The sequence below is a fragment of the Mustelus asterias genome, chromosome 8 (assembly GCF_964213995.1).
Source record: "Mustelus asterias chromosome 8, sMusAst1.hap1.1, whole genome shotgun sequence".
Classification (NCBI taxonomy): Eukaryota; Metazoa; Chordata; class Chondrichthyes; order Carcharhiniformes; family Triakidae; genus Mustelus; species Mustelus asterias.
Window position 1 is genome coordinate 23968411 of NC_135808.1, and position 19199 is coordinate 23987609.

At 42.4% G+C, this 19199-nt stretch overlaps 1 protein-coding gene and 1 pseudogene across 1 annotated transcript in view; one reads left to right on the plus strand and one right to left on the minus strand.

The window, feature by feature from the left end:
* Window positions 1-19199, minus strand: part of LOC144496917 (popy class I histocompatibility antigen, alpha chain E-like) — an 820139-nt gene that overhangs the window by 280782 nt on the left and 520158 nt on the right. The window lies entirely within an intron of this gene.
* Window positions 13398-13985, plus strand: LOC144497854 (dynamin-like GTPase OPA1, mitochondrial pseudogene; annotated as a pseudogene).

The following is a 19199-nucleotide window of genomic DNA, read 5'->3' on the forward strand; positions in this document are numbered from 1 at the left end:
ATAGGTTTCATGTGACTCGGCTAACAATTAAGATATTATAACTGTTCAGGTCCTGTTTTGATTTAGCTCCTATTTTGTTGTCATCAAACAGGATCTTTCTCCTATTTTTTTTAATTCTTCTTGGTGGGTCACAGTGTTTGGATGCTCCTCCATAAAATTCACTTTGTTCTACAGCCATGATGGAAACTTCGGAAACCTGACACTGGTTAGCAAATGCAAGCCTTCCTGCTCAGAATTGCATTGCAGAAAATAATTAGTTTTAGTGGCTCTATTCATTTGTGGGTTCGTGTTAGTTGGATGGATTATATTAGTTTGAGGGTCTGTATTTGTTTGAGCATCTATATTACTTTGAGGGACTGTATTGGTTCGAGGGACTGTTTTGGTTTGAGGGTCTTTATTCGTTTGATGTCCTTTATTAGTTTTAAGGACTGTAGTATTTGAGGTACCGTAGTTGATTGAGGGTCTTTATTTTTTGCTGATCTTGCTTAATTTGAGGGACTGAATCAGATTGAGGTTCTGTATTCGTTTGAGGGACGATATCAAGATGAGGTAATCTCCCCGTGTGAGGACTGTATTCGTTGCAATGTTGTCCTGATTTGATTGGCCACTGTGAGTGTGGGGTATTGTATCCTTTGAACTGCTCTATCAGTTAGAGCAATTTGAAGCAATATTAGCTGAAGTTGCTTCATTGTATTCAAGACCTGTATTCGAGCACTCTGTTTGTTAAATTCTGAAAACCAAAGACTAAAATTCACACTCTATAGGTTTGGATTTTTTTTGACTCAATGAGCACATCAGAATGAAGGAAATCACTGAAACAATATGAATTTTAGATATGGGACTGTTGGAGTTTGAAGACGTGCACCATCTGCTTTGAAATTGTAGTGTCCTTTTCCTTTAGCCAGTTAATGTCATCAAAATTGTCTCGATTTTGGGATTTTCCAAGGGGATCTCATTAAGAAATACATATTGCCATGACAGGAGTGTGAATCAGCTTTCCAAATCTAATTTTTTTCTTTCTGCGACGTAAAAATAAATTAAAACAACTTATATGATTTGGTAACCTTTAACTCGCTGTGGGGATTTCATGGGTGTATAAATGAAAGGCATCGAGAATGTATCACTCAGAGCTAATTCATATCACAGTAAACTATGGAATCATTGGAGATTATCAGAACACTATACCACATGATTCTTGCTGACATCTGCGTCCCTGGTAGGTGAATATGACTTTGAAGTTATGTTTATCTGAGTATGAACTTGTCTCTGGTTTTACGCTGATTTGATGGTCACCATTATACAAGCACGAAATCAATGATGTTTTAAGTCCTTAATGTACCCCGATGATTTTATTGTTTTATGTCAACTGAAAGTAAGACACCGAGTAATTGCTCATAGTGGAACACTTTGAACAACACAATAGATTTTAGCACTGTGAATTAGCAAAGTGAAGCAAATACTGGGAGCATCTGTCATTGTAGAATTGTACCGAGTATGATTCTTAACTGAAATAGACCACTTGATCCCCAGTGGTCATGTGTTCCTGGGTACCTCTTTCCCTGTAAAATTGGACTGAGTGTGGATCACTAAATAGAGTGAAAAACATCATTCCAGTGATTATGTCTTACTGGGCGTGGCTGTCACTGAAGAATTGTTCTGCATATGGATCACGAACTAAAGCATAACACCTGATCCCAACCCTGTATTGCTGTGAGTATCTGACTCACAGTGTGGATCTTAACTGGAATGGAATGCTTACCCTGATGACCATGTATTACAGGGAAATTTGTCACTCAAGAATTGAACTGTGTGCGTCACTGATTGGAGTGGAACTCCTGACCTCAGTTACCATGTATTACTGGGAGCATCTTTCACTGTGCAATTGTACTGAGTGTTGATCTCTAACTGGAGTGGAACTCCTTATACCAGTACCCACGTTTGACTGGCAGCATTTGTCATTGCGGAGCTGTACTGACTGGGTTACCTATCTGAGTGGAACCAATTGGTTTCCCTCTTGAAAGTGGTGTTTCAGGTGAATGATCTCTCCAATGCATGGAGACGTCCCTGTGATTCACAAATGTAATCGATGGCAACGGAGCAAATCTTTGCTGTTGGGTGATTTTTTTTATACTTGGATAGAGTAGAATATTTTGATATTGGTGAAAAAAGAGACATGCGGAGTGTTTTTGTTCTACATTCCTCAGAACACTTTGCATCAATATCCACGTCAGGAGTATGCCCTGATGTCTGCAAGACAAAAAGCTGCATCATCTCATTTTATTTCAGCAACACTTCAGTTCTGTACTGCCAGATGACTATTTATATTCGTACTGCTCTGTTCCATTCTGAACTGTATCAACAAGAGCTCATTGTAACTGTTTACTCAGAGGTTGTCATGATGTGGAGATGCCGGCGTTGGACTGGGGTAAACACAGTAAGAAGTTTAACAACACCAGGTTAAAGTCCAACAGGTTTATTTGGTAGCAAAAGCCACACAAGCTTTCGAGGCTCTGAGCCCCTTCTTCAGGTGAGTGGGAATTCTGTTCACAAACAGAACTTATAAGACACAGACTCAATTTACATGAATAATGGTTGGAATGCGAATACTTACAACTAATCCAGTCTTTAAGAAACAAAACAATGGGAGTGGAGAGAGCATCAAGACAGGCTAAAAAGATGTGTATTGTCTCCAGACAAGACAGCCAGTGAAACTCTGCAGGTCCACGCAACTGTGGGAGTTACAAATAGTGTGACATAAATTCTGATTCTAGGATCGCATGATAAAGACTCAGGAGGAAAAAGCAGAAATATTTATGTGAAATAGTGTGACATAAACCCAATATCCCGGTTGAGGCCGTCCTTGTGTGTGCGGAACCTGTACATGGTACATTGGGGAAACTATGCAGACGCTGCGACAACGGATGAATGAACACCGCTCGACAATCACCAGGCAAGACTGTTCTCTTCCTGTTGGGGAGCACTTCAGCGGTCACGGGCATTCGGCCTCTGATATTCGGGTAAGCGTTCTCCAAGGCGGCCTTCGCGACACACGACAGCGCAGAGTCGCGGAGCAGAAACTGATAGCCAGGTTCCGCACACACAAGGACGGCCTCAACCGGGATATTGGGTTTATGTCACACTATTTCACATAAATATTTCTGCTTTTTTCCTCCTGAGTCTTTATCATGCGATCCTAGAATCAGAATTTATGTCACACTATTTGTAACTCCCACAGTTGCGTGGACCTGCAGAGTTTCACTGGCTGTCTTGTCTGGAGACAATACACATCTTTTTAGCCTGTCTTGATGCTCTCTCCACTCCCATTGTTTTGTTTCTTAAAGACTGGATTAGTTGTAAGTATTCGCATTCCAACCATTATTCATGTAAATTGAGTCTGTGTCTTATAAGTTCTGTTTGTGAACAGAATTCCCACTCACCTGAAGAAGGGGCTCAGAGCCTCGAAAGCTTGTGTGGCTTTTGCTACCAAATAAACCTGTTGGACTTTAACCTGGTGTTGTTAAACTTCTTACTGTACTCAGAGGTTCACAGCAGGGCAGCATTGGCACTATTCCCTCTTCTGACGATTATTAAAAACAGATAGTTGAGCCTCCAACTGAGGTTTTACCTTCTCATTATCAATTCATCAAATTTTCCCTCCCTTACCAACATTTAATTATTATTCAGATTTTTCCTTCAATGTATTCATTATTGTTGAGTGTTGAATTGGAGAAGGTCATCAATTTCAATTTTCCTTCCCTGTCATCTCTGATTGTATGAGTTCTCCACCTACATTCAAAGTATTGTTACCAACCGGTTACCCTGTACAAAGAGTGGGCAAAGAGGTTGCTTTCTGATCCCAGACCTGGCATGCATTCCGACAAGGCAGTCCAGTTACAACCATTTCTTCAAACCCACGTGTGGGAGGCTGTTGATGCAGCTGCAAAGGACCTGAGGGCAGGCTTCCCAAATGCATCACTCACTCATGGGTTTGGGATTATTCCCAGCGTGTTCCAGTGTAATGCCCCAAAAATTCAACAGGTCAGGATATCCTCACAAACCTTGAAGTGGTATTCGGCTCCTCAGTGTCATAGAAGCCCCAATCCAACTGCAGAGGTAGCTCAGTCACGGGGCTTCGGTTACCACTTAATACTGCAATTGTCAGAGATCGGGTGATCCAATAATTCCTCAGTCCGCGAAACAATCCAGTCACAGTGAGGATCCGATTAACTGCCCTAATGCAGTGGAGGAAGGGGAGTAGGAAGGATGGGGGGGGGGGGGGGGGGGCGGGGGGGGCGGAGATTCCAAAAATTCTAAACGGCATCTTACCCCAAGATGGAAGAGTCCAGGGATTGCTGAAGCTGGGTGTATTCAAGTGGAATCATACTGGGAAAAAACACGCCTGGCCAGAGTAACCATTGGAAACCACAATAAATCAGAAACTTCCATCATCGCTAAATAATTAAAATTCCAACTCGTCTCCTGCGAGTGGCCGTTGGTCCCTTCTCTCCAGCCCAATCTCTATCTTTATGGCAGTTGGCAGTTTGAAGATGGGATTGAAATTTTTTCAACATTATTCCCTGAGCACGCTCACACAAACACACACAAATAATCAACTTTTCGTTTGTGAAATCGTACACTCACTGAATGAGTTCACGCACCAAGACTGTTCAGGTGATCAGTTCTAACCTGTTACGCACAATCTCTTTTACAGTCAATTTACTGACAACTGTGGTCCTGTCTCGGAGAATGCGTGGCCTCTCCACCTGCACCACCCATTACTTGGTCGCCATGGCATTTTCCGATCTAATGTTCAATTTCATAGAAATGGTACTGTATCGGAACAGTTTCTATTATTTCCCAGGATCTTTTCTGGACATCACCCCCGTGTGCAGTATTATCCGTACCCTGGTTTATGCAGCTGCAAACTGCTCGACCTGGTTTACTGTCATGTTCTCCTTTGATCGGTTTGTGGCCATTTGTTGTCAGAAACAGAAAATGCAATTTTGCACTGAGAAAACTGCAACTGTGGTTCTATCAACAACCTGCATCCTGAACTGGTTAAAATAAAGGGGGGTCAGTTTAGGACAGAGTTGAGGAGGAACTTCTTCTCTCAGAGGGTGGTGAATCTCTGGAATTCTCTGCCCACTGAGGTGGTGGAGGCTACCTCGTTGAATATGTTTAAATCACAGATAGATGGATTCCTGATCGGTAAGGGAATTAGGGGTTATGGGGATTAGGCGGGTAAGTGGAACTGATCCACTTCAGATCAGCCATGATCTTACTGAATGGCGGGGCAGGCTCGAGGGGCTAGATGGCCTACTCCTGCTCCTATTTCTTATGTTCTTAAATGCATTCCCTATTACTTTGCATTTCAATCTCGTGTGATAATTGACAATGCGCCCTGGTTCTGCATTGTGACTCCAGGCTTCGAAATTGATCCTGCTTGGATGGAATTTTTCTGGCTTGATAAGATTTCAACCCCATTGCTCCCATACATTTTAATTCTGTTGTTCAGTACTCTGACAGTCAGATACATTTTAGTCAGCAGTCGAGTCCGTAAAAGACTGATGGGTCAGAACAAGGGGGAGGATCACAGTGACCCAGAGATGGAGGCCAGAAGGAAATCTGTGATTTTACTCTTCACCATAGCTGGCAGCTTCATAATTCTGTGGCTTTCATATATCGTAAACTTCTTATATTACACAATTGCAGGTATTAATCCCGAAGAATATAATGATTCTTCGTACATCTTTAAGGAAGTTGGATATATGCTGGTGGAATTAAACTGTTGTACAAACACTTTTATTTATTGGGTGACTCAATCCAAGTTCGGGGAGCAGTTCAAGACCTTCATGAAATATCCAGTTATATCAATTATTCAATTTACAGGTAAAGAAAGGAAAAGAGGAAAGCCCCTCCATACTTCAATCAATTGAATGGTGCGAAGAATCATTTTGAATCAAAATGTGCCCCCAATACCAGTTGTGTCTGTGGGGGAAAAGAGCATTAATTCATTTGGAAGCCAGATGGTGATTTATGGAAGAAGGTGATGTTCTTTCAATCAATAACATATTTGTTTACAGAATAGAACATTGCATTACTGTACGTTATCTTTCACGGAAAAAAAACAATGTCCAAAATAGATACCTCTTTGCACAACATAGGTTAATTCATTGACTCATGAACTTCCCCCTCAAAGAGGAAATGTTTCTTCGTAATCTTTTGATTTGAGTGATTAAACACGATAACTAACAGACAAATCAAATCATGTCAGGAAATCTTGATCATGTGTAAATCAAGGAAATGTCAGAATTGAGAATATGTTCCGCTGCCTGGAAGCATTTATCTCTACAGATATGGAAACTGTGCAGTTGTAGAGATAACATTGTTGATGGAACTAATGATTTTGACATTCTGATAAACATAACAAAACGTTTAACACATGTTTAGCAGAAAACTTGGTAACAATGGAAAATAGAATGCCAAGGTGTGAGTAAACATGGTTGAGGATTAAAGGATGAGATGAGGTTTGAACTTTACAATTGCATTCGTAATCGTGAACTCATGAGATGAATGTAATTAAGAGTGACTTCTGAGGAGGTCAGTTCAGATAAAGGATAATCAAAGTGGGAATCAGTATGTTAGGACGTATGCAATTTAGCTGTTGGGAGAACTCAGTCTGCAGAAAGAAAAGCTGTGTGAACTCCCATCAGACTCTGTCTGTTGGAAAGTCTGTTTGGCAAGCCATTTCCTTTGCCCTACGTCAGAAGAAATCCCAAAAGTTATAATTGCCTGGTGTGGTAACCATGACTGTATTTTGCTTACAGAAATAGTTCTGAGTTTATGGAAGATAGAAGGATTTGGAACTGGGTGCAGCTAAAAATTTTGTGTGTGGTTATTAAATTAGTTAAGTGTATTTCTCATTCACTTTCTTGTGTGTTCTGTTATTAAATACACCGTAATTAAATTTAATTTAAAATCACCACAGAGACTTTTAGGGCACCGTTCTTTGATTTTCACATCCTTCCTCACAGTTTGCCAAATAACAAAAAATAGTTCAGAGCAGGATTTTCAAGCTTCCCATCTGGAACTTGGAATAATCGTTGGGTCTAACATTAGCTGTGCCATTAAAAATGAACTAATTAACAAATTAAATAAAAGCTAGCTACCAGTCCTGTAAAGGGATACCACAACAAAATGACACAAATGTAGATAAAACCTATCAACGTAATATTCCTAGAACTGACGATGCACTTCCAGCCTCTGTTCGGGTACTAAACAGCAAAACCAAGTGGTATCATGAAGTTCGACAGACTCCAAGTATTTGTCATTTTAGTATTAATGTGGGGATAAGATGCTTCACACTCAGTCTGATTCTATTGGTGCTAGGAAGATATTATCAAAACAACCTTTATTTAACAAATGAATCAGTTCATATTTAACATTTGAACAATACTTAAACGTGGTAGGTTAGGTCACACACTAGTTCCAATTCAAGCAATATTCGCATTACAGATTTAAAACACCCTTCAAACCCAACTGGCAAGCAACTCGTACTTATCTCCTGTAACTTGTTAACAATCTAAGAGCATTTTGAACACCTCTGGAGAGAGAGAGAGAGGGAGGGAGAGAGAGAGAAGAGAGAGAGAGAGACGTCTCAGCTTTGGTCAGCAATTCTCAATTTTTTGAAAACAAAATTGAAACTAAAGCACTGGCTTTCCTGCAAGTATAGCTCTTGTCTTTAATTACATTGCTGTCAATCAACCTAATCAAAACCCTTCTCTGAAACGCAAAATGAAACCTAAGTAAACAAAAATGCGTTAACTGTGTTTAGACAAAACACAGCATCAGCTAAAATTTGTCATTATCCTACATTCTCAACATTTGAGCTGCTGGTTGCCGAGACAAGTTGGCAACGTATAAAACAGCATGAACTTTTAAACATACAATTTACACGAGACATGATAACACTACAAATCTTAAAGCCTCAGAATAATCAACCCCCCCCCCCCCACACACACACACCCTCACCCCCGCCTTAAAAAATGTGCCATCAATATTTTAAAAAACCTGGCTTCATTTAGCAAAACCTATAATTTTTACACTAATAGTACCCTGTGGATGGAGGAAGAATGACTATAGTGTTGTCAACATCAGTAATCACAATTTTGGCTTTGAACAGCAATGGCGACCAAGAGTTAAGCATGCTCGGATTGTTGGTCAAGTTTAATCAAACAGATGCGTGCTGTAAACATGATGTTGATGTGGTCTGGTCTGTCACCTATGATCTGACACTTCATGTGTTGACCAAATATGGGAGAATGATTGGATAAGGCTGGACTCTTGTTTTCAGTTTTTCTCCGATACCCATATATGGATTAAGGCAATGTGACCTTCATGACATTTGAACTCAGCATCATGGAGCTTTTGTGAGTAACTGCTTTGGCCAGGTCGAGCACTATGTTCGGTTTGTGGTTGCACCATTGGCTGAGGACCACAGTACTTATTAGAATGTTCGGGCAGCTTGAGGATAAAAAGCCCTTTGTTTCCAGTGATAACTCAGATCAACTGTCACAAGTGTGTCCTGAACAACATCTTCAGAGAATGGCCACAAGGACAGATTCTACATTGGGAACGGACCCGACCAATTTGTTTTAAACTGGGTCGTATCTGGTTCCAGTAAAATTTTCAAGTATTTGTTTTCAGTTAAAGAATTAATGTTCAATTTCAGTAAAAGAATTAGAGTGTTGCAACTGTTGTAAGTTTGATTGTGGCAACTAAAGTGTTAATTAAGCGAAAACTTGTTAAGGAGAATCTGAATCGACTCCAGTCCTTGCTTTGTCCCTTTAAATTAAATGTTTGGAAACAGTTTAAATTCATGGTCGAATAACAACTCCTATTTATACATATATATAATAACTAAGCAGGCAAATCCAACAGGAGTATGGTCGAGCTCAGTTCCTCTTTTCCAACATTTTCTATCATCAAAGTGTTAAAAAAGAAACATTGGGAATCACGTTCCCTCTTCCTGCCAGGTCTTTCATTTTCAAATGAAGTGGCTGTAACAATAAACTCCACCTCAACAGTTTTCCATGTTTTGCTTTAAATTTCTCCAGAAACTTCAATGGATTATGGTCAGTGTAAACAATTGTTTCTGATGAATTGCTGGCAACATAAATGTGAAAATGTTGCAATGCCAAAACCAAACTCAATGGACAGGATGTTCCGTCTGCGCTCGCCCCAAAAAACGGAAAATCCTGCCCAAGGTCAGCGGAACTTTTTATGGTCCGCCCGCCACCTGCAACGATTCCCGGGTTGGGCGGGAGGGGAAATTTTTTGCAATGTATTTTTCTCCATGATGGCTATTGAGATATATGGAAAAATACTCAATATGTCTTTATGTCATTTAATATTCTTGGAAACAACACCAACGCCCACATCAATTGCATCAATGGCCACAGAGAATGGTTTTGCATAATTATGTGTTAACAACACGGGTGCAACGATTAACACAGCTTTCAGATTGTCGAATGCCTGCTAACACTTAGCTTTGCACTGACATTTTCTGTGCTTTTCCAGCAGATCTGTCAACTGAGCAACGACAGTGCCAAGATTTGGCACGAATTTACTGCAAAAGCCACTCAGAACCAGGAATCTCGGTATTTCCCTTCTCGTTGATTGTATAATCGTGACTATAGGGCCTCAACATTATGTTTGAAAGTTGATGCCACCGTTCCAATACTCCTTCTGCTTGTGGATGATACACAAAAGTTTTAAAATGCTTTACTCCGAAGCTATCCATAACTTTCCTGAATAATTTTGACTCCTCCTGGAAACTTATGCACTACCCGCAAACAGCTTCTTTGTTTAACCCAATGGTAATAAAACTTGATGAATCTCTGCCCATTTGCATCCGCCTGAATCTGTAAAAGTTTTGACTTCCTCATTCTTTACGTAATAGCACTCGAGTTTACACTCAGATTTTAAATCTGCCTGTGACTTCAAATGCAACTGCTTAAACTCTCCATCTTTCTGTTGTCATTCTGCACCCTTCCTGAACTAAGTTATTTTTCGCTTCATCCTCAACCTGTTCTTGTTCTTTCTCAATCATCTGGTCAAAAATGGTTTCTGATAACAGAGCCTTAATCCCCTTATTTTTGCTCTTTCATTTCTCCTCTTCTTGTCTCATCCTGTGTCTTTGTGATCTTTATTTTTATTGGTATCACATGTCGGCTTACATTAACACTGCAATGAAGTTTTTGTGAAAGTCAGCAAGTCGCCACACACCGGCGCCTGTTCTGGTGCCTTGAGGGAGAATTTAGCATGGCAAATGCAACATAAGCAGCACGTCTTTCAGACTGTGGAGGAAGCCCATGCAGATACGGGGGAGAACGTGCAGAGTCCGGACAGTGAACGAAGTCGGGAATCAAACCCATAACCCTGGTTCTCTGAGGCAGTAGTGCTAACCATTGTCCCACCATGACACCCCTTCGCTTCAGCTGCACTTCATTCTGCTGCGTTCAGTCATGAATTGACTTTTGAAGTTGGGATGTCCTCTCTGGGTGGCAGTAATGTGGCCTTGGATGCAGGTGCCCTTTTCAACTGTTACAATTTGTTAAATCATTCAAGTGGGGAAAATGGTTCAATGTATTTTCAAACTGATCCAACAAATCCAAGCAACAATGTCCCTGAGAATGATACAGAACTTCAAATCAAACATGACTTCACACTGTTAGAGCCCCATTCCTCATTGTCCAGTAGAAGGTGACGTCGGGACATATTTTGGAGCTGCTGCAGTCCAGCTGACTGTTGTGCAGGGAGTATCAGGATACCAATGTCGTGAACATAGGAAGAGTGAAATAGCTCCCAATCCACATGTTTTGTTGTTTGTAGATGTAGTTGCAGGTGATTTGTTTCCATGCAGTTGTGGCCCTTCTCACTCCAGATGGTAAAGGTCTCAGGTTTGGAACGAGATGTTGAAAGAGATGAAAGTTGTTCATGTGCATCTTGGATACGTACTCAGCACAGCAACACTCCACTGGTAAGGGACTGAATCTTTATGGTGACTGAATCGGTCACGTCCTGTGTGGTGTGGAGCTTCTTGAGTGGTGGTGGAATGACTTCCATCCGGGCAAATGGAGATTGTTCAACCAGACTCCTGACTTGTGCCTTGAAGATGGTAGACAGTGTCTGAGGAGCCAGGCTGTCATTTACTCACTGCAGCATCCCCATCTTGGCTGCACGTGCATCCACAGAACTATGGCAGTTCAGAGACGCTTCCAAAATGATTGTCATTGCCTGGCACTTGTGTGTCACAATGTTATTTCCCAATTACCAACCCAAGTCAGAATTGTGCTCATTCCTGCTGCAAATGAACAGGGACTGCTTCAATATTTAAGGAGTCATGAGGAGCACTGTGAACTGGTGAACTGTTTGGTAACACTTCCGTTCACTTCCCGCGATGGTCGGGAAGGTTAACAAAGTTTCAGTTGAAGATAGTTGGGCCGGGAAAACTATGCCTTCAATTCAGTTATTTTGCCCATGTTTGACCGAGGTTGTAATTAGAAGTTGAAGTTTAAAGTTTATTTATGATTCACAAATAAGACTTACATTAACACTGCAATGAAGTTACTGTGAAATTCCCCTAGTCGCCACAGTCCGGCGCCTGCTCAGGTCAATGCACCTAACCTGCACGTCTTTCAGAATGTGGGTGGAAACCGGAGGAACCAGAGGGAAACCACATAGACACAGGGAGAACGCGCATACTCCACACAGACAGTGAAAAAACCCGGGAATCGAACCCGTGTCCCTGGCGCTGTGACGCAGCAATGCTAACCACTGTACTCCTGCGCTGCCCCTAATTAGGTTCGAAGCCAACAATTCTGGCAGAGCACAACTTGAGCAGCAGTGAGCAAGAAAATGCTGAGCAACTCCTGAATTGTAGCGTTGTCAGAAACATCTTCAATCATTGCTGAGGACACAGGTTAATTGGCCGTTTGAATGACTTCTGCTCTTTGCGGCCGGGAACATTGGACTTCAGGGTTAGTGCATGCAGGCCTTTGAGCCTGCTCCACCATTCAAAAAGATCATAGTGGGATCTCAATTCCACTTTGCCATCTGCCCACTCTCCACTCCATCCTATAACCCTCGACTCAAAAGTTTATCAAAGATATGTCCAGCTCAATCTTGAATAAGATCGATGACCCAGCTTCCATTGCTTTCTAGTGAAGATCATTCCAGATAAAAATGTCAAATTGAGTAAAAACAAATTCTTCTCAGCTCCACCTTAAATAGTAGGCCGCTTATTTGTAAATTGTATCCTCTAGTTCTATTCTCTCCCACAGGAGCCATCTCACCAATGCCATGTACAACTGCAGTAATAATTTCCTACTTTCACACACCATTCCCCTTGCAATAAACACCATATTTTAATTGTCTTCCTAATCACTTGCTGAACCTGCAGGCTACCTTTTCTTGATTCACGGAGCAGGACACCCAGATCCCTCTGTACCATCGAGGTTTGCAAACTTTCCCCATTTAAATTGTGTCCTAGCACGTGGACAATTATGATTTCCCAGATTGTACTCGAACCATTTTATACCCGCTCATTTAACCTGCCTGAATCTCTTTTCAAAATATCTACCTCCTCATGACAGCTAATGTCCCCAACTTTATTTGTGCTATTGACACATTCATTTGGTCCCTTAATCCAAATCATTGATATAAATTGTAAATAGTTGAAAAGCACTGGCCCCTGAGGCACTCCACTACCCACCCCAACAGAAGCCCATTCATGCCTCTTAGTTAACCAATCCTTTGTCCATACTAATATGTTACACGTTGTACCATGCAGACATATTCTGTGTTGTAACATTCGATATTTCACCTTACACATTTTCGAAATTCAAGTACCCCTTATCTACTGAATACTCCCTTATCCACGTCACTTGTTTATTTATAAATAAAACCTAATAAATTATTTAACCTCAATTTCCTTTCAACGAAACCAAGTCAACCCTGCCTGGTCAAATAATAGTCTTTAAAATATACTGCTATGGTCTCCGTCAAACTTGGTCGTTTTTTTACAGGACATGTCTTGGAAATTTGCAGTACAGTTCAGTCTTCCCCGAGTACCCATGTCTGTGATTTGAAAATGAAAATCCTTTATATCCCACAGCACCCTTTGAGTCATGAGCTGAAAGATCCAATGAGATCTAATCTGCATTCTCAGTTCGACTTCAACCGCAGGTTGGCAGCCAGCACGGCATTCAGAGCTCTCGGTCACTTGTTCTGAATATAATTGGAGGAAAAGTATGAAATTCAATTTGAAATTTATTGCAAGCTTTTTGTAGTCTCTCATTCCCTCTGATTCATCCCCCTCCTCCCTCGCCCCGAGGATGGTGGGGCCAGATTGGCAAGAAAGGTGGTTCTACTGGAAATCACGGTCTCCAGAACAGGATGTTCCAAATGAAACCGAAACCGAACTGGAACGGCTGCTAAAAATCACGCAGGAACATACAACTTATCTTGCTAACGATGAAGTTACAACAGTTCGTAAAAACCTGGAGGCCAAAAATGTAAATGTGGGCACCATTCTGATTAAAGATACTTGGCACCAAGTTTACCGAAAACACTTCCGAATGGAATCGCTGAACCATTGCAATCTTTGCAGAAGAGGTTCCCACTAGTACCAAAGGCATTTTGTACATTCTGAGCTTGAATGCACTCACGTTATCCTGTTCTGGCGCATTCAGCGAATGCGAGCTATTACAGCAAATACACTCCGACAACAGCGAACAAATACTGAAGTGAGACGCCTCGAAAAGAATGTGAAAGAAGTGTTGGAGGGTTTTGCGAGTGACAATGCTAAAAAAATTCAACTGTTGACAGGAAGGCGAGTTCAACTAACAGAGGACCTCAAAAGGGTTCGTGAGATTCAAGAGAAGTTAGAAGTATTCATTGAAGCTCTTCATCGAGAAAAATAACACAGCCTCTCGTCACACACTGCCATGCGTTCCCCCATCCTTCCCCCCCCCCCCTCACCCTCCGCAGAGGATGATCCGTCACTCCCCCTCTCCTCCTCCCACCCAAACTCCAAAGAGGATGATCCATCACACCCCCTCTCCTCCTCCCACTCCCCGCCCCCAGAGGATGATCCGTCACGCCCCCTCTCCTCCACCCAACCCCCCCCCCCCACCCCCACCACTTCCCCAGATGATCTGGATCAGAGAGCGGCTCTCTCTGCTTTTTTCTCCCCGCCCGGGCGCGCTGCTTCAGATTTTGTTTCGAACTGCGCATGCACAGTTCAGGGCTCAGATCGGTCAGCAGCGCTAAACCCCGCCCACAGCGCGCTTCGGACTGGAGCCGGCAAAAAGCGTATGGGCGCGCTGGAAAGAGGATTCCAGGCTCGGATCTATTTGACGCCCCGATTTGGCACTTCGACTCAAAATGGTGAAATCAGGCCCACTGTGACCCGAGCCAGGAATTGAACCCCGGTCTCTGGCACTGTAATGAAGCAATGCTAACCATAGTGCCACCGAGCCATCCAGTAAAAACACCTTGGTTAACCAGGAATTGAACCCATCCCGAGGCAGAAAAAGTGCTGGATCTTAACCAATACACCACCAAGGAGTGCATTCTCTGTCAGAGTCGGTGCAGACTCGATGGACCGAATGACCGCTTCTTTCACTGTAGGGATTCTCTGAAATACTGTCATTGTCTGCTTTGTCAACATTTACAGTTCTTTGCATATCCCTGTCATCAAGACTTGTGCCAACTTTGCACTTTTGTATGCATATATTTACCTTTATATTGCCTCTTACCTGTTAATCCTCCACAGCTGTTTCGGTTGGAAGCTACACCTATTGCTCTTTCAGGCCATAGGCTTGTTCTAAATCATTTAAAATTCATTGTTTCAAACCTACTATTTTTTTTATCATTTTTAACATTATCAGATTTGACATTTTATGTGGACAGTCTTTGAGAGTCGCCATCCTCCTTATCTGAGCCTCGGATCTCAATGTCTGTTTTGCACATCGCCGTAGTCTCCCATCCTTCCCCCACCACCCTCTTCTAAACATTCCATTAATTGAATCTTATTCGAAGACAATGAATGGGATTGAACTGGCTGGAGTCAAACCTTGCAAAAACATTCTTTTTTTGATGGCTGGATGTCAATGACCTCAGTTCCAGGTTGTCTTTGCAGGAGTTATTCAGATTTGAATTCTAGGCCTAACCATTTTCCATCAGTCACCTTTCTTCCATCAACTATTCATGTTTGCTGATGACTGCACAATGATCAGCGCCATGCAGGACTCTGCAGATTCTGAAGCTTTTAGCATCTAAGTTTAGCAAGGCCTGGGCAATACCAAGGCTTCAGCTGAGAGCTGGTAAGTAAGATTCGCTTCTCATAAGTTCTAGGAAATGACCATCTCCAACAAGAATTAATCAAATCATCACCCTTTCTATTCAATTGTAATATCATCGCTGAATCCCACACGAGCAACATCCTGGGTTTACCACTGATGAGAGATTGAACTAATCTAATACAATCTAATACAAGTACTGTGATAACAAGAGCAGGTCAGAGGTTAGGAATCCTGCATTCAGTAATCAAACTTCTGAATCCCACAATCTGTCCAAAATTAACAATGCTCAAATCAGGAGTGTGATTGCATACTGTTCATTTGCCAGGGTGAGTGCTGCTCCAGTGACACTCAAGTAATTTGGCCTTATCCAGGACAGAGCAGCCGTTTGATTGAAACCATTCCACAAAATCTCCACCACTGGCACACAGTGTCAGTCAAAGAACAAAGAACAAAGCACAAAGAAAATTACAGCACAGGAACAGGCCCTTCGGCCCTCCAAGCCTGCATCGACCATGCTGCCTGACTGAACTAAAACCCACTACGCTTCCGCGGACCATAACCGTCTATTCCCATCTCATTCACATACTTGTCAAGATGCCCCTTAAAGGTCACCACCGTGTCCACTTCCACTACCTCCCCCGGCAATGAGTTCCAGGCACCCACCACTCTCTGTGTAAAAAATCTCTTTTAAAACTTGCCCCTCGCACCTTCAACCTATGCCCCCTAGTAATTCACTCTTCCACCCTGGGAAAATGCTTCTGACTGTCCACTCTGTCCATGTCTCTCATAATCTTGTAGACTTCTATCAGGTCACCCCTCAACCTCCGTCGCTCCAGTGAGAACAAACCAAGTTTTTCCAACCTCTCCTCATAGCTACTGCCCTCCATACCAGGCAACATCCTGGTAAATCGTTTCTGTACCCTTTTCAAAGCCTCCACATCTTTCTGGTAGTGTGGCGACCAGAATTGAACACTATATTTCGAGTGTGGCCTGTAAAGCATCAACATGACTTGCCAATTTTTAAACTCAATACCCCGGCCGAGGAAGGCAAGCATGCCGTGTGCCTTCTTGACTACCTTCTCCACCTGCATTGCCACTTTCAGTGACCTGTGTACTTGTACACACAGATCCCTTTGCCTATCAATACTCCTAAGGGTTTTTCCATTTACTGTATATTTCCTATCTGTATTAGACCTTCCAAAATGCATTACCTCACATTTGTCCGGATTAAACTCCATCTGCCATCTCTCCGACCAAGTCTCCAACTCATCTATATCCTGCTGTATCCTCTGATGGTCGTCATCGCTATCCGCAAATCCACCAACCTTTGTGTCGTCTGCAAACATACTAATCAATCCAGTTACATTTTCCTCCAAATCATTTATATATATTACAAACAGGAAAGGTCCCAGCACTGATCCCTGAGGATCACCACTTGTCACAGCCCTCCATTCAGAAATGCACCCTTCCACTGCTACCCTCTGTCTTCTTTGCCCGAGCCAGTTTTGTATCCACCTTGCCAGCTCACCTCTGATCCCATGCGACTTCACCTTCTGCGCCAGTCTGCCATGAGGGACCTTGTTAAGGACCTTACTGAAGTCCATGTCAACAACATCCACTGCCCTACCCTCATCAATCATCTTCGTCACTTCCTCGACAAACTCAATCAAGTTCGTGAGACACGACCTGCCCTTCACAAAACCATGTTGCCTTTCATCTATTTCCAAGTGGCAATAAATCCTGTCTCGAAAAAGCCTCTCCAACAATTTCCCTACCACTGATGTAAGGCTCACCGACCTGTAATTACCTGGATTATTCTTGCGACCCTTCTTAAACAAAGGAACAACATTGGCTATTCTCCAATCCTCTGGGACCTCCCCTGTAAGAAGTTTAACAACACTACGTTAAAGTTCAGCAGGTTTATTTGGTATCAAATGCCACTCATTTGCATTAGGTTTATTTGGTCACAAATGCCACTCATTTGCATTTGCTACCAAATAACCCTGTTGGACTTTAACCTGGTGTTGTTAAACTTCTTCTTGTGTTTACCCCAGTCCAACGTCGGCATTTCCACATCATGACCTCCCCTGTAGCTAGTGAGGATACAAGGCCCCAGCAATTTCCTCTCTTGCCTCTTTCAGTATTCTGGGGTATATCCCATCAGGCCCTGGAGACTTGTCTACCTTGATGTTTCTCAAGAACTCCAATACCTCCTCCTTTTTGATCTCAACATGACTCAAACTATCTACACATCCTTTCCCAGACTCATCATCCACCAAGTCCTTCTCTTTGGTGAATACTGACGCAAAGTACTGATTTAATACCTCACCCATTTCCTCTGGCTCCACACATAGATTCCCTCCCTTGTCCTTGAGTGGGCTAACCCTCTCCCTGGCTACCCTCTTGCTCTTTATAGATGTGTAAAAAGCCTTAGGATTTTCCTTAATCCTGCTGGCCAATGTTTTTTCATGACCCCTTTTAGCTCTCCTTACTTTTGCTTATGTTTCTTTCTACTTTTGTATGTATTATCTACAAGATGCACCGTAAGGAGTCACCAAGCCTCCTTAGGCAGCACCATCCAAACCCATGACCAGTACCATCTAAGAAGACAAGAGAAACAGATACCTGGAACACCTTCAACTTGAGGTTCCCCTCCAAACCACTCAACATCCTGTTTTGGAAATATACCGCAGTTTCTTCATGGATAAACATCCTGGAACTCCATCCCTCACAGCACTGCTAGTGTATCTACACCTCAGGGACTTCAGAGGTAAGAAGGCAGCTCACCACCACCTTCCCAAGGGCAAGTGTGAGTGGGCAATAAACGGTGGCCAAGTGAACGATGCCCACATCGCACAAATGATTTAAATGTCGTCCAATTTAAGTGCATGCCTGCATTTCATGTTTTTTCTTATTCTCCAAGCATTTTCATAAACAAAATATATTTGGACAAAAAAAACACATAACTTGTCCTTCAAATATCCAGTTGCGTACATATATTTCCGGTTCCTCTACCCTAGTCACTTACTTGACATCGATGAGTTTCCCTTTTAACAGTATTGCTCAGAGCACAATTTCTAACTGTTATTCTACTATTTTCCCTTTTGTTCATTCTTGAAAGACTCTTTTTCAGTTCATTGTTTCCTGTATATTTGAAAAGGTATATTCGTTCATGGGATGTGGCACGGCTGGTTAGACCATTATTGCCCATCACTAATTGCCCAAGATTGGTGGAGTAGTGAATGAGGTGGAGGGCTCTTGTAGGCTGCAAAGAGACATAGATAGGATGCAAAGCTGGGCTGAAAAATGGCAAATGGAGTTTAACCCTGATAAATGTGAGGTGATTCATTTTGGTAGGACTAATTTAAATGTAGATTACAGGGTCAAAGGTAGGGTTCTGAAGACTGTGGAGGAACAGAGAGATCTTGGGGTTCATATCCACAGATCTCTAAAGATTGCCACTCAAGTGGATAGAGCTGTGAAGAAGGCCTATAGTGTGTTCGCTTTCATTAACAGGGGGTTGGAGTTTAAGAGCCGTGGGGTTATGCTGCAACTGTACAGGACCTTGGTGAGACCACATTTGGAATATTGTGTGCAGTTCTGGTCACCTCACTATAAGAAGGATGTGGAAGCGCTGGAAAGAGTGCAGAGGAGATTTACCAGGATGCTGCCTGGTTGGGAGGGTCGGTCTTATGAGGAAAGATGGAGGGAGCTCGGGCTGTTCTCTCTGGAGCGGAGGAGGCTGAAGGGAGACTTAATAGAGGTTTATAAAATGATGAAGGGGATAGATAGAGTGAACGTTCAAAGACTATTTCCTCGGGTGGATGGAGC